Source organism: Protopterus annectens, chromosome 8.part1 (assembly GCF_019279795.1).
Source record: "Protopterus annectens isolate FY-2018-M chromosome 8.part1, PAN1.0, whole genome shotgun sequence".
Classification (NCBI taxonomy): domain Eukaryota; kingdom Metazoa; phylum Chordata; order Ceratodontiformes; family Protopteridae; genus Protopterus; species Protopterus annectens.
Genome location: NC_056742.1, coordinates 34,511,804 through 34,523,994, shown reverse-complemented (window position 1 = coordinate 34,523,994; position 12,191 = coordinate 34,511,804).

Genomic DNA, 12,191 nt, shown 5'->3' with positions numbered 1-12,191 from the left:
CCTTTTTTCAGAATTGTTCGGGATAATTAGTGAAAAGTACAGGCTGAACTTTAATTCTATAACTAAATGGCATTTTTCCACTTTTAGGATAATTTGAAAGTAAAGGGAAGGATAACTTAATAGTGTATGTAAAGGGAAACTGGGATTGAAAATACTATTTTCTGAGCAGTATTAGATGGGAGCTGGTGAAGGAGATGACAATTTTTCTTGATAGCTTCAGTCAAATTGCCTGAAATGTTAAAATACATAATCTCTTATAAAAAGGATAATCAGTCTAATATAAAAGAGGAGCATCATGGAGTTATGGTAACAAACCCTAAATTGTTGATTAACTTATTTGTGTACAAATTTGCATGAGTAAAATCTAACCGTGGTTCTGATGCACCAGTTGCATGTTGTCCCTCCATAGAATCAAGTCCATATATATCCATGCAGAAAGTAATGAAATATATTAAGTCTATTACAGTAGCTACCCAACAATGACTTAATGGACTATTTATCTAAAATTGTTAATCTCTTGATACCTTGTTTATATTTTTATATCGATGCTCTCTTATCTCTGATTTTGTTCCTCCGCTATGGAAGGAGAACTTTGTGATCCCTATCTCTAAGGGGGTTCATCCACCATGAAAGATAACTTCAGTCCAATCAGTTTGACTTGCATTCTGGGAAAATGCTTTGTATGCATTTTATGTGAGCATATTTCTGACTATATGGATCCTGGTACTGACATCTATTAGCATGTTTTACAGAGAGATCTTGTTTAACTAGCTTAAATAGTTTTCATGAGCTGGCTTGGGAAAACCACGGATCAGGGTTAATGGTGATTGTTGCTTATTTAGATCTAGCTAAGGCCTTTGACTCAGTGCTTCCTGAGAATACCAATCATTATGAAGCTAAGCAAGATCGATGACCATACTATAAAATGAGTTAGCAACTGGCTAGTGGGCAGAGCATGTAACGTCAAAATTAGTGATGACCTATTTGTATTAAAAAAATGGAAGTGGGTGTTGTACAGGGTTCATTGTTGGGACCAAACCAATCTCAATGTCAGATTTACCAACAAATGAAAAAAATTGGTGTAGTAAATTTGCAGATGATACAAAGTTTTGGAATCATAGTGTCTAACCTGGATGACATGTTTAGATTACAAACTTTATTTGGCATTCTTCTCTCCTAGGTAGAAAGCAGAGCTATGTAATATAATTCAAATAAATCGAGAGCTAAATTTAGTGTAAAAAAACTATATTGGTCGGATGTTCTCCTTAATAGCAGTATATTAGAAAATGTGACTACTGTCAGGGATCTCATGGTGGTAATTGATGGCAATATTTCTTTTGAAGCCAGTGTTAGGGTTGTTTTAAGAAATGTTATTCAACAATTAAGGATAGCTTACAAACTATTATCCATATGGGCAAACATTTGTTATTGCCTGTATATAAATCAATAGTTACACTTTGGATTGAGTACTGTGCAGTTGTTTGTATATATAATTGAAATCAAATTAAAAGACTAGAAAGGGTACAAAGATGCTTTATTAAGTAAATTACACAGGTCAAAGAGATGAGCTATAATAATAGTCTGGAAATACTGTCTATGTACTTATTAAACTATAGACTGGTAAGAGGTGGTCTAATAATAATAATTGTTAAGTGTGTGCTTAGGTGGAAGCTAATATGGATACTGTAATTAAAAAACACTTGAAAGAGGCCAATGATACAGACTTTCTTATTGTTCCCCATTGTGTTAAATGAACAATGATAAGTTATTTTCATTGTAGAATGTAGTGATGTGGAATGCTTTCCATATAGAATATTACTATCCTTTAAGACAGGACTTGACAATTTGCTTGGGTGTTAGGGCGTAGAGCTCATTGTTGACAGTTACTGTAAATTAAGAAATATATTATACCATGAACATATATTTTAATTTATAGACCAAGTTACTGCCAGTATATTGCCTACTCCTGCCATCTTTATCTATGGAAATTAATTGGACATAGTGCCACTTTCAGAGGATCCTGCTGTGGTCCTTCCACTTGCTACAACCATGAAAGTAACTTTAGTTCTCTTAGATAAGGCTTTAGATTCCTCAGATGCACTTCTTTACAGGGCCTCTGGTGTGATGTCAGGATTAATAATAATAATAATAATAATAATAATAATAATAATAATAGGGTGCAGCCAGATTTATCTTTTTCCTTTTTTTAAGATTGTTGTGTATCAGAAGGGTAACTTTGGCCTGCTGCAATATTAAACAACTTTTAGTTTTACTTATTTTTATTTCTTCTAGAGATGAAATATATCAGTAATGTAGGCATGGACATGCTAATATGACACAAAGTACTACCGATGAAGCTAATCAAAGCTTTAGCCCTGGTTAACGTTATGTATTTGGCCATACACTGTTTTAGCCATGATGGCTGCACTGCTGCTTTAGGATGAATAAATTAATTTGTCTGTGTCTTTCGGCTTTTCCCGGTTAGGGGTCGCCACAGCGGAACTCCGGTCCGCTAATGATTGGCAGTAGAGTTTTACATGCTGGCTTGCCGGGCCTAACGCACAACCTTCAATGAAGGAACGCCCATTCATGCATGTCGCCACATAGAAGATGCTCTAACTGAGAATCGAATGGGCAACGTCTAGCTGTGAGGCGACAATGCTACCGCAGCACCACCACCGCAGCATTACACAATTTTTTTTTTTCAAATTAAAGAGAGCAAATTATTCAGGTTTTATTTTTAGTGGGATCAAGTTTTTACTAAGACTCAGACAACACATGACAGGCTAATGTCTTGGATGCAAGAAGTACCAGATAGAGGAGGGGAGGGGTGAGCATCTGGAAATTGTTTGGCCATTATGGGGGGTGGGAGATGTTATTGGTATCCATTGATTGCCACAAACCAAAAAAAGACACTAGACAGCACTATGTACATGATCTAGACAATCCCAAGTTGGTTATGGTAACTACCTTAGTTGTAGATAGAAGCATGCACACGGAAGGGGAGGGCATAGACACCATCAACAGGGCCATTGGCTGTTCACATCATTCAACAGAGGAAAGATAAAGGCCATAGTAGAAATTACATTATTGCTGGTATACTTGCAAGTCAATAGAATAGCTCCGTGGCTGCATTCACATTGCCTCTCTGGTCAGCTTTTGACTATATACTAAAGATACCTAGTATGGTGGAATGAACTGGCTGAAAACACATTGACAATGCTTGGCGGTTGATAGGCAATAAGAATATAAAAAATCATTGAAATAAAAAAAAAATAAAAACAAATATGTGCACAAATTATATATTTTACAAAGGTCATATGTATGTTATTTTGTAATGAAATCAATTCATATAACACTGAATAGCAAAGCATGATGCATCCAAATGATTTGTTCCCTGGTTTACCTTGCTGTCATTTTTGCAAATCATTTTAGTGCATTCACATGGCACAGCTATGCAGAGCTACAATGAACAGATTATGGAAATGCATTTTATTTTAGAATCAGGCCTAGTCTGAATTTATTTAGCATTTTAATTTTACATAATTTATCATGAATGGCAGGAAAGCTCAACTCTGGTAGGTATGACTGGACAGTCCTAAGTGTACTTTGTCAAATCTTTTGAGGTTCTATTCTATCTCAGAAATTCACTGGACAAAGCATTTTGCCATTCGTACAGCTTCAAGCAGTAATCAACACAAGCTATGGCCTCTGTGACCTATATGTCTTACCACACATTTGTCATATCTACTAAATGAAAAGCCTCAGCAAATATCAAGTAAGGAAAAAACTTCTGGAAGTAACCGGTCTATAAACAGATGTAGAAAAATGAAGAGGAGAAGGATAACCATAGCCCCTAAGCAGCAATCCACACAAGTAATTCTTTTGAGATAGTTGTAGTATCAACATTCCTTTATTGCCTGTTATGACCAGATGGGAGAAAAGCAGGGAGAAGAGTGTGATGTCTGTTGAATCAAAGGAGTGTTGTGAAGTGGAGATAACAGACTTTATGATAACAATAACTGACTAACATCTTCAGGTTAATTATGGAGTCCCACCCCAAGAAGGATAGTTTCCTAACCTGTGATCCATTTAATATTGCAATAATCAGCCTGATCATGTTCAGTTTGTCCTAGAATTTTTCAAATGTTTCTCATGAATGTACAACCGTTTGATATTCAATATACTAATTAGCAAGGATTCATCAGAATGGAGAAATCTGAAGAAGTTTTTTAGATGGTTTAACATGCATTTGTCAAACCTGGATGGAATAAATGTTGCAAAAATTAGGCTTAAGCTTTTGAATATATCTTGGTTGAGCAATATAGTGATGATCTTCAGAGAACATCTGAAAGAGTCCAAATGAGAAAGTTGTATGTTGACAGCTAGTATAATACCTGAAATGTATGACTACTATTATCAATAACATATAATTGGAAAAGACTCAACCATTGTAACATTCTTTACAGGGAAACAAGCAGTGGCTGCCCTTTGAAGACAATAGCTGAACCTAATATTTTTTTATCCCTCCTCCTCTTGCTCTATCTGACTTACACAAGGAATCCTATACCTTCATACAATTGACCAATTTGATCCCCAGTCTGAAGGATGGCAAATGGATGCTCTCCAGCTGATATCCTTGCAGAGTACACTGAGCCCATCCATATGCAGGGTGAGAGTCCCTTGACTCATTAATTTCTTACTAGATAGGCTCAATAGATTCACCAGTACCACCCACATCAGGACTAAGGCTGACAATTCTTTATTGGGGGGGGGGTAGCCATAGGACCCTTCATTGTCCAGATTTGATCCAACAGGCCGATCTTTTAATTAGAGGCAAGATATAGGTAGTAGAAAGTAAGTCTTCTGGTAAATTGAATAGACAACCTACCTAACTCTCCTCCTTACTGTGGAATGGTGAACTTTGCTGCAGGTACCCCCAGCTGGCACATATGAATTCTGTACAGGATGACTCCTGGAAAGAAGCACACAGTTCACACTGAAAACATCACATGGCCTTTCCTTGCAATGCGTTGTCTAGCCTGCAAATTTTGGCACTGCAGCAGGGTCAGTGACCCCCCCCCTCCCACAATGGGTGATCCATCATCAGTTGCTCACACCTACCCTCCTCACAGGGTTATGCCCATGTCATGTCTACTAATTGAATATGGGTTATATGTGTCAAAGTCAGGGCTTTCTCCTACTATGCATTGGGGCCAGCAAAGCAACCTTAGTTCAAAATCATTAATTTCTGACTACAGCCAGAATTAGTTATATATGTGCTAACTTTTCATAGAATGATATTGACAGAGATGACAGATAACTGAAGATCACTGTCCACATCAACAATCACAGTGCATGAAGTTTTAGAAGTGTCTGTAGTGTAAACATGAAGAATAAATCTTAACCGCACAAATATTGGAATGAAATACTCATAACTGGCTTTTGGGGAAAGTGTTTTGAAAGGTGTGGAACAAAGCCATCTGACGTCCCATGCAGAGCCTTTATTTCCATAGTTATATATTCTGAATCTAAGGTCAAACAACCTCAGAGTAAATAATGTCTTTCAGAAACACGTCCTTGGAAAGCAGAACTGAGGTTTTTCATTTAGCGATTTCTGAATTACAAAGTTCTAACACTGAGGATACACTGCCCTCTACTTTTGGTTACTGTTCTGACATGGCATATGATAATGGAGCAGCAGCAGCAGATGGAGAAAAGTGAAGATGAATATATGAATATTTTGTGCACCAAAAAATATATATCACTGAACAGGTGCTACAGAATGACAGGAGGTAGTCTGTTTTAACCAACTGGAAAGCCATAATTTTAATAACTGATAGGTAAGTCAGTAAGGATTGTAAATTGCTGAAGAATTCTTTTATGTGCTTTAACATTTTATATGAAGTGACACATTGATCTAGAATAAAAACATTAATACTTACCTTTTAACAGAGGATAATGGATGGAAGATGACAGCATATCAATTCATTATTGGCTGATGTGTGTTTAATATGTAAGAATGTTAAGGTCTTTTGCAGCAAGTGTGTCATCATTCCATGAAGAAGGGCTATTCACCGTTTATGTAAGTAGAAATACATGGAACTCAGACTCACAGCAATGCTGTACACTTGAAAAGATTTAGTGAAAAGAAACCATACAGTGACTGCATTGTCATGAACCTTTGCTGTAGTTAAGTATTATAAATGAAGCAATACTGCTTTTATACACTATACCAACATTGCTAAAAATCTGTATTATTAAAACATGACAAATGAATTTTATGCTGTGAAATATGAACAGCAAAACAAATTATTTTAGAAGTATTGCTGATACTTGTAATAGCCTTAGCATGATCATGTTTCTGTTATACTACCGACCATTATGATCTTTAGATGAGGTCCATTTGTCATGTTTCCCCCCCAAACACAACGTTTTATTTTTCAGAAAACTGACTCAGAGTTAAACAAAATGCTACAGCTTAAGATCAGAAGAAAGGAAAATATTTCAAAGCTAAATAAAACAAAACTATTCAAGAGGAATTCTAAAATAAGCAAAGTTTTCAAAATGTATGCATAATATAGTGAAAAACATCTTTTTTGTGTCAATATAATGTTTTGTGGAAAAAATGTATGGCTTACATCTTTGATTTGTTTTCTGAAATTCTTCCATTAAATTCATATTTTCAAAACCTGTTTTTTCCTTTAAAACCACTTTAATGCAGTTTATGTAACACCTATCTATGTACATTTAATGATCAGAAATAGTGCTTTAGTTGCCCATAGTTTGCATGAAATAATTCAATTTATTTACTTTATGAAACACAAAAATGCTTGCATCCCAACAAATCTTATTTTATGTCAGCTAATTAAAAATAAAATGACAATTGAGAGCTACAGAAAGTAATTGGAAAATATGCTGAATGCAAAAACATCAGAGTGGAGAAGATGAAATCAGCTGCCTAGAGAAAAATAGTTCCCAACACCCTTGAATCTGTACATAAATATTGTTGCAAATATGCTGTGCATGGGATTGATATTGCAACATTGCTGAGAAAGGAAGTGAAAGGCAATATTTTAGGTTACGTTAGGTTTGCTTGTGCCTTGTTTTTCATACTCAATCCTGCTTCTTGATAGGAATTTCATTCTTCTCTGGTACAGGTGTTGATTCTCCGCTATCTGCTCTTAAACTGAAACACATCAACAACAAATACAAAACTCATCAATTAAACATCATGCAAGTGTCCATTTAATTATATGGGAAATAACAGGGCAGTGACCTACCCTGCATACTTAATGTACACCTCAGAAGCACTGTTTTGAAATCTTCTTCCTATAGGCTAAGGAGATCACCTCAGCTCACTACAGTGATGCAGGCACTGTTCACCAGTGCAGCTGATACCAGTAGCAGCTAGCATTATCCTGACAAGACTGTACCAAGCATCCATTTTTATGTTGGGGACCCTTATGAGAATCCCACAGATGCCCTCCCTATGCTGTCTATAAATAAAGTATAAATATGTTTTATTTTCTTTCAAACACCAAGTGTGAGTTCAGAAATATGGCTATGTATCAGGATGCAATCTATACAAAAATGGTGGTAAATGTTAATGCTGTCAGCATGTGATACACATCTTCAGGTATCTTGTTAGAATGACCAGTCATGGAGATTATCAATGCATAGTGAGAAAATCAGAGCATAGGAAAATGGCATCACAGTTTGAACTGTGGAATGCGAGAAGTCTGCAAGCAGCATAGTGCCTACAAATGTTTTCATTTATGCTTTTTTAGCACCTCTTCCTCATGTCCCCATCAGGATGATCTGCCTGCACCCTCGTGCTCAAAGTACTTAGCAAGCAGTCATATGTATTTGCAATGTTGCATGCGATGGCTTAAAAGTAAAAATCAGGAAATTCAGTCTTAATACGTTCATTGGCATAACAGTCATGCTAAGAGTCATGAGATATTACAATATAAGCAGCCACAGCCATACAGTGCTTACCACACTACAGAGGTTTGCCATACAGGATCTTGCACAGCTACTGCTTTCTAGAGGAAGATAAAAGTCTAAATTCTATAAATAAAATAAAATAAAATAAAAGAGAGTTAAGTGATTGGTGAATATTATTTTTATTTTATGTAGTACAGGTGGTGAACTTGTATGTCATTTGTTGAACCACATGGGATACTGTTGGTCTATGGGATTGAGCTAATAGGTGTAACTGGTGCAACTGATAAAATGGTGCATACTGCCCGGAATAATGTGAACAGGTGTAATGTTTTATGGCATGGCAAGAAAACAGGGAGGTGATGTAACAGCAATGTATCCACAAAACAGTAAGGTTTATTATCTTTTGTAATATGTGGGAGACATAATCCCAGGTGTAGGCCGTGGACTATGTACCTGCCCTAGTCAGTATTGTGAATATAAGAAGGTGTTCTATTTGATGCAACTAACTCCCACATGTTGCATCACATGCTGTGGTATCCTCCAATGGAGGGTTACATCTGTCAAGTGGGCAGTATACAGTGTGAGTCCTTTAAGTAGTACAAGCTTGTCAGGTGTGGGATATTAATGCATTTGACTTAAATTTGCCACTATGTTGGGGGGGTCAGTGGCAGTACTCATGAAGTAGACCTTACACAAAACAGTCCTCCATGGACTGACTGTGTGACTACAATCACCTTCCTCCTTTGGACTACAAATGTGGGAAAGAGAGTGTGCGCATGTGTTGTTTGTGTGTGTGTGTGTGTGTGTGTGTGTGTGTGTGTGTGTGTGTGTGTGTGTGTGTGTGCGTGAAGTAATAATTGATGGGTGAGCGATGTATAGTGGATGTGAATAATTCTTCTGGTCTGCTCTTGCTCTACTGAGTTTGGCAGCAAACACACTTGTCTGCATCAGCAATCACTTTATGAGATGTTTATTCTAATATGTCTGCAACATTTTTGGCAATTCTCTTCCAAATATTTTCTAGGATGTTATAATTCTGGAAATTGATTGGTTTGTTAGAGTGAATGCTTCCACATATACCTATATAGGGGGACTTATGTGTATAATAGTAGGGGATCAAGTTCACATCCTGACAGATGTCCTGGCATAGACCCCAGCCTACCTTTGGACTGCATACACACACAGTCTCTGCTGTCATTGATTATATATTGGTTTAGTGTGCTGTAGGTGGTAGACATACTGCATGTAAGGATTACAATGTATTTTATTGTCATGGAAGTTATCAAACATGGGCTGTAGAACTTCCACAGTTTTGGTGAGCAACCCTATCCATTTTACAACTCTTGCAACCTTCCACAGTTTGTTTGTTCCAGTGACGAATGGACATTTGTAAGACATTAGCTGTCCCAGATTCAGCAGTGTTTCCTTATGGTGTCCAGTTCAGAATAATATAAATTCTGCCCCATGTCAAAGCAACACACAGAAACATCACAGTGTCTCCACAAGGTGTCCTGTCCAGGATAATATGACTTCTGCTCCATGTCAAAGCAGCAGACAGAAACATGGCAGTGTTTCTGCAAGCTGTCCTGTTCAGGATAATATGGCTCCTGCCCCATGTCAAAGTAACACACAGAAGCACAGTATGCCTATTGCCACCACATGGATGCCAACTTTATACTTGGATAGTCCCTCATCATGGATGTAAAATTAACAGTGGTTTTGAAAGCACTGGACAGTTTTATGCTTTGCTAACTAGGTATACAGTGTGTTTGAACTGCCACCATCTTAAGCATATATTTTTTTGATCTTATAAATTGTCATGCCTGATTATGATGGTTGCCATAAGGATAAATTCTCCCAGGCAGAGAATGACATCCTGATGCCATCTGTCCATGTTCGTGATTGATGAATTTTCCTAAATTAGATATCTGACTGTTCCTTCTGTGTGTTTGATTGGTGGGATCTTGCAATTCTGGAAACAAAGCTCTGGAACCACGAGTAGCTGCAACTGTAACCGTTTATTTCACAAGTAAAACTTCCACATACAAAAAAGCTGCTTCTTCAGCATGAAGATAAAAAAGATTAAGACCTCTTATATATCAATCACATTAGTAAACCATTAAACAATCAAGCAATTATCTCATTAGCTAATCAGATATAAAAAGCTGTTCTAAGAGATGTTTAAAAATATATAGACAATATATGTAAAAAACATATCTGGAGAATATACACCAATATATGTATAAAAGCATAGAAACTCATACATATAGTCAAGAAAAATATTATCATGCACTAATATTACTTACATTTTATTTTGTAATTCTTTCAGATTTGGTTTAATACTGAAAGTATCATTCAACCCTGGTGAGTATTGAACATTAAAACACAGAATCAATTTACTTTCCTTTTGCTGTTATATTTTTCTATCTCCTCCTCTAATATATGTTGAGACTACAAGTAAGATTATGAATTTAAAAATATATGTTTTAACTGTATCTAATATATGTCTATATAGAGTATTACTTGTCTTTTGTCTCATTATTTTTGATACATGACTACAAATTCTCTCTTTAAACCTTTTATTAGCTTTTTCTATATAAAAAGCTGGACACTTAGAGCTTTTAGCCATTTATACTATATCCCTAGTGTCACAATTACCATTTTCTTGTAAAGTAAAAAGTTTTGCCTGTTATTGGCTGCATTATGGTTTCATTTATTTATTTATTTATTTATTATTTATTTGCATTTGTTGACCTGGGAGAGTCCTATGGGTCATGGTGACCCATTTTCAGTAGAGGGCCGGGGAGAAAAGCTCCACAAGAAGTTATGTTGATTATAATAGTAGCAAATAAGAGAGGTTATAAAATAGAGACATTTAAGAATGTAACAAAACTAAAAAACATTAAGGTAACATATTGTGTCATAGGTTTACAATAGTAACATTCCTAACAATGGAAAAGCGAGGACTGATAAGAAAAGTTACATAATTAGAGCAGTATTCAGTGTAAAAACATATATTAACAATTTGAATAAGTTTTGGGGTTTCATGTGTAAACTTTCATTTGAAAAAAAAGGTGGTTATGTAGTAGATAGGTAAATTAATATATAGAATGCAAAAAATGTTGAAAAAGCAACAATATAATAGAAAAAAAGAGGAAAAATTCAATGTTAGAAGCCACAAATCTGCCGATGAAATGACCAAAATTCCTGTATAAAATCCAAACTTCTTTATTGTTTCACAAACAAAGTTAAGGGCTTTCACCCACTGAATGTGGACTTCTTTTGAACAATTGGCTGATAAAAATTGTTATTTAAATAGTGAATTAGGTGCCAAGAAATGACTGTGTAATCCACCCTTAAAGTGAAAACACTCATTCCAAATGCCATTCCAAACTGAAAAATACATTTTATAAACCTAATAACAAAAGCTTGTAAAATGATCATATTTATAAATATAAAACTTATTTACATAATGCATGTATCAAAAAGGTTTTATTGTTAGTATTAATGCATATTTGATTATTTTGAAAGGAAATATTTAGATCATTCACAGTGCAGATGGTACAGAGGTTAGCTGATCTGTCTGAGGTTTCAGCTTTAATAGGCATTTGAAATGAATTTTTCTTAGAGAATAGTCTGTTGGAAGAGAAAGAGATACTAAGAGAAATTCATCATATTCTGTTTGATATCGAGATAAAAATTTATCTTTGAGAGTATTTAAAGGGTCTATGAGCGGGGGTGGTTAGGTAGGGGTATGAGAGGGGCATTCCCATTTGGAGGACAGGTGTGACAGCAGGTGGGTCTTGAAGTTGTTATGGTTAAACAAGTTGTGTAGTGGAGAGGGGAGAGAGTTCCATAGATTATATATGGTGCAGGCTAGTAGTAGCTGGCCGGGGGATGAGAGGGTTTGTACACTTGTAGGAGATTTTGGTTCTCAGATCTTAAGGTGCGGGAGGGTGTGTAGGGTATTAGGGATGTGGAGAGTGAAGGACATTCGGGTGGTTTGAAGATGAGCTTGTGAGCAGTGATAAGTTGCAGATATCTGAGGTAGTTGGGCAGTTCTAGCCATTTGAGGGTGTGTAGGGAGTGGCAGTGATGAGATTAATTTTTGTTGTTGGTGGCAAATTTACAAATTTTATGGTAGCAGGATTCAAGTTTGGAACATAGGCCTAGTTGGAGGTTGGTGAATAAGGGAGTGCCATACATGAGGGATGGGAGGAGGAAGGTAGATGCAAGTATTT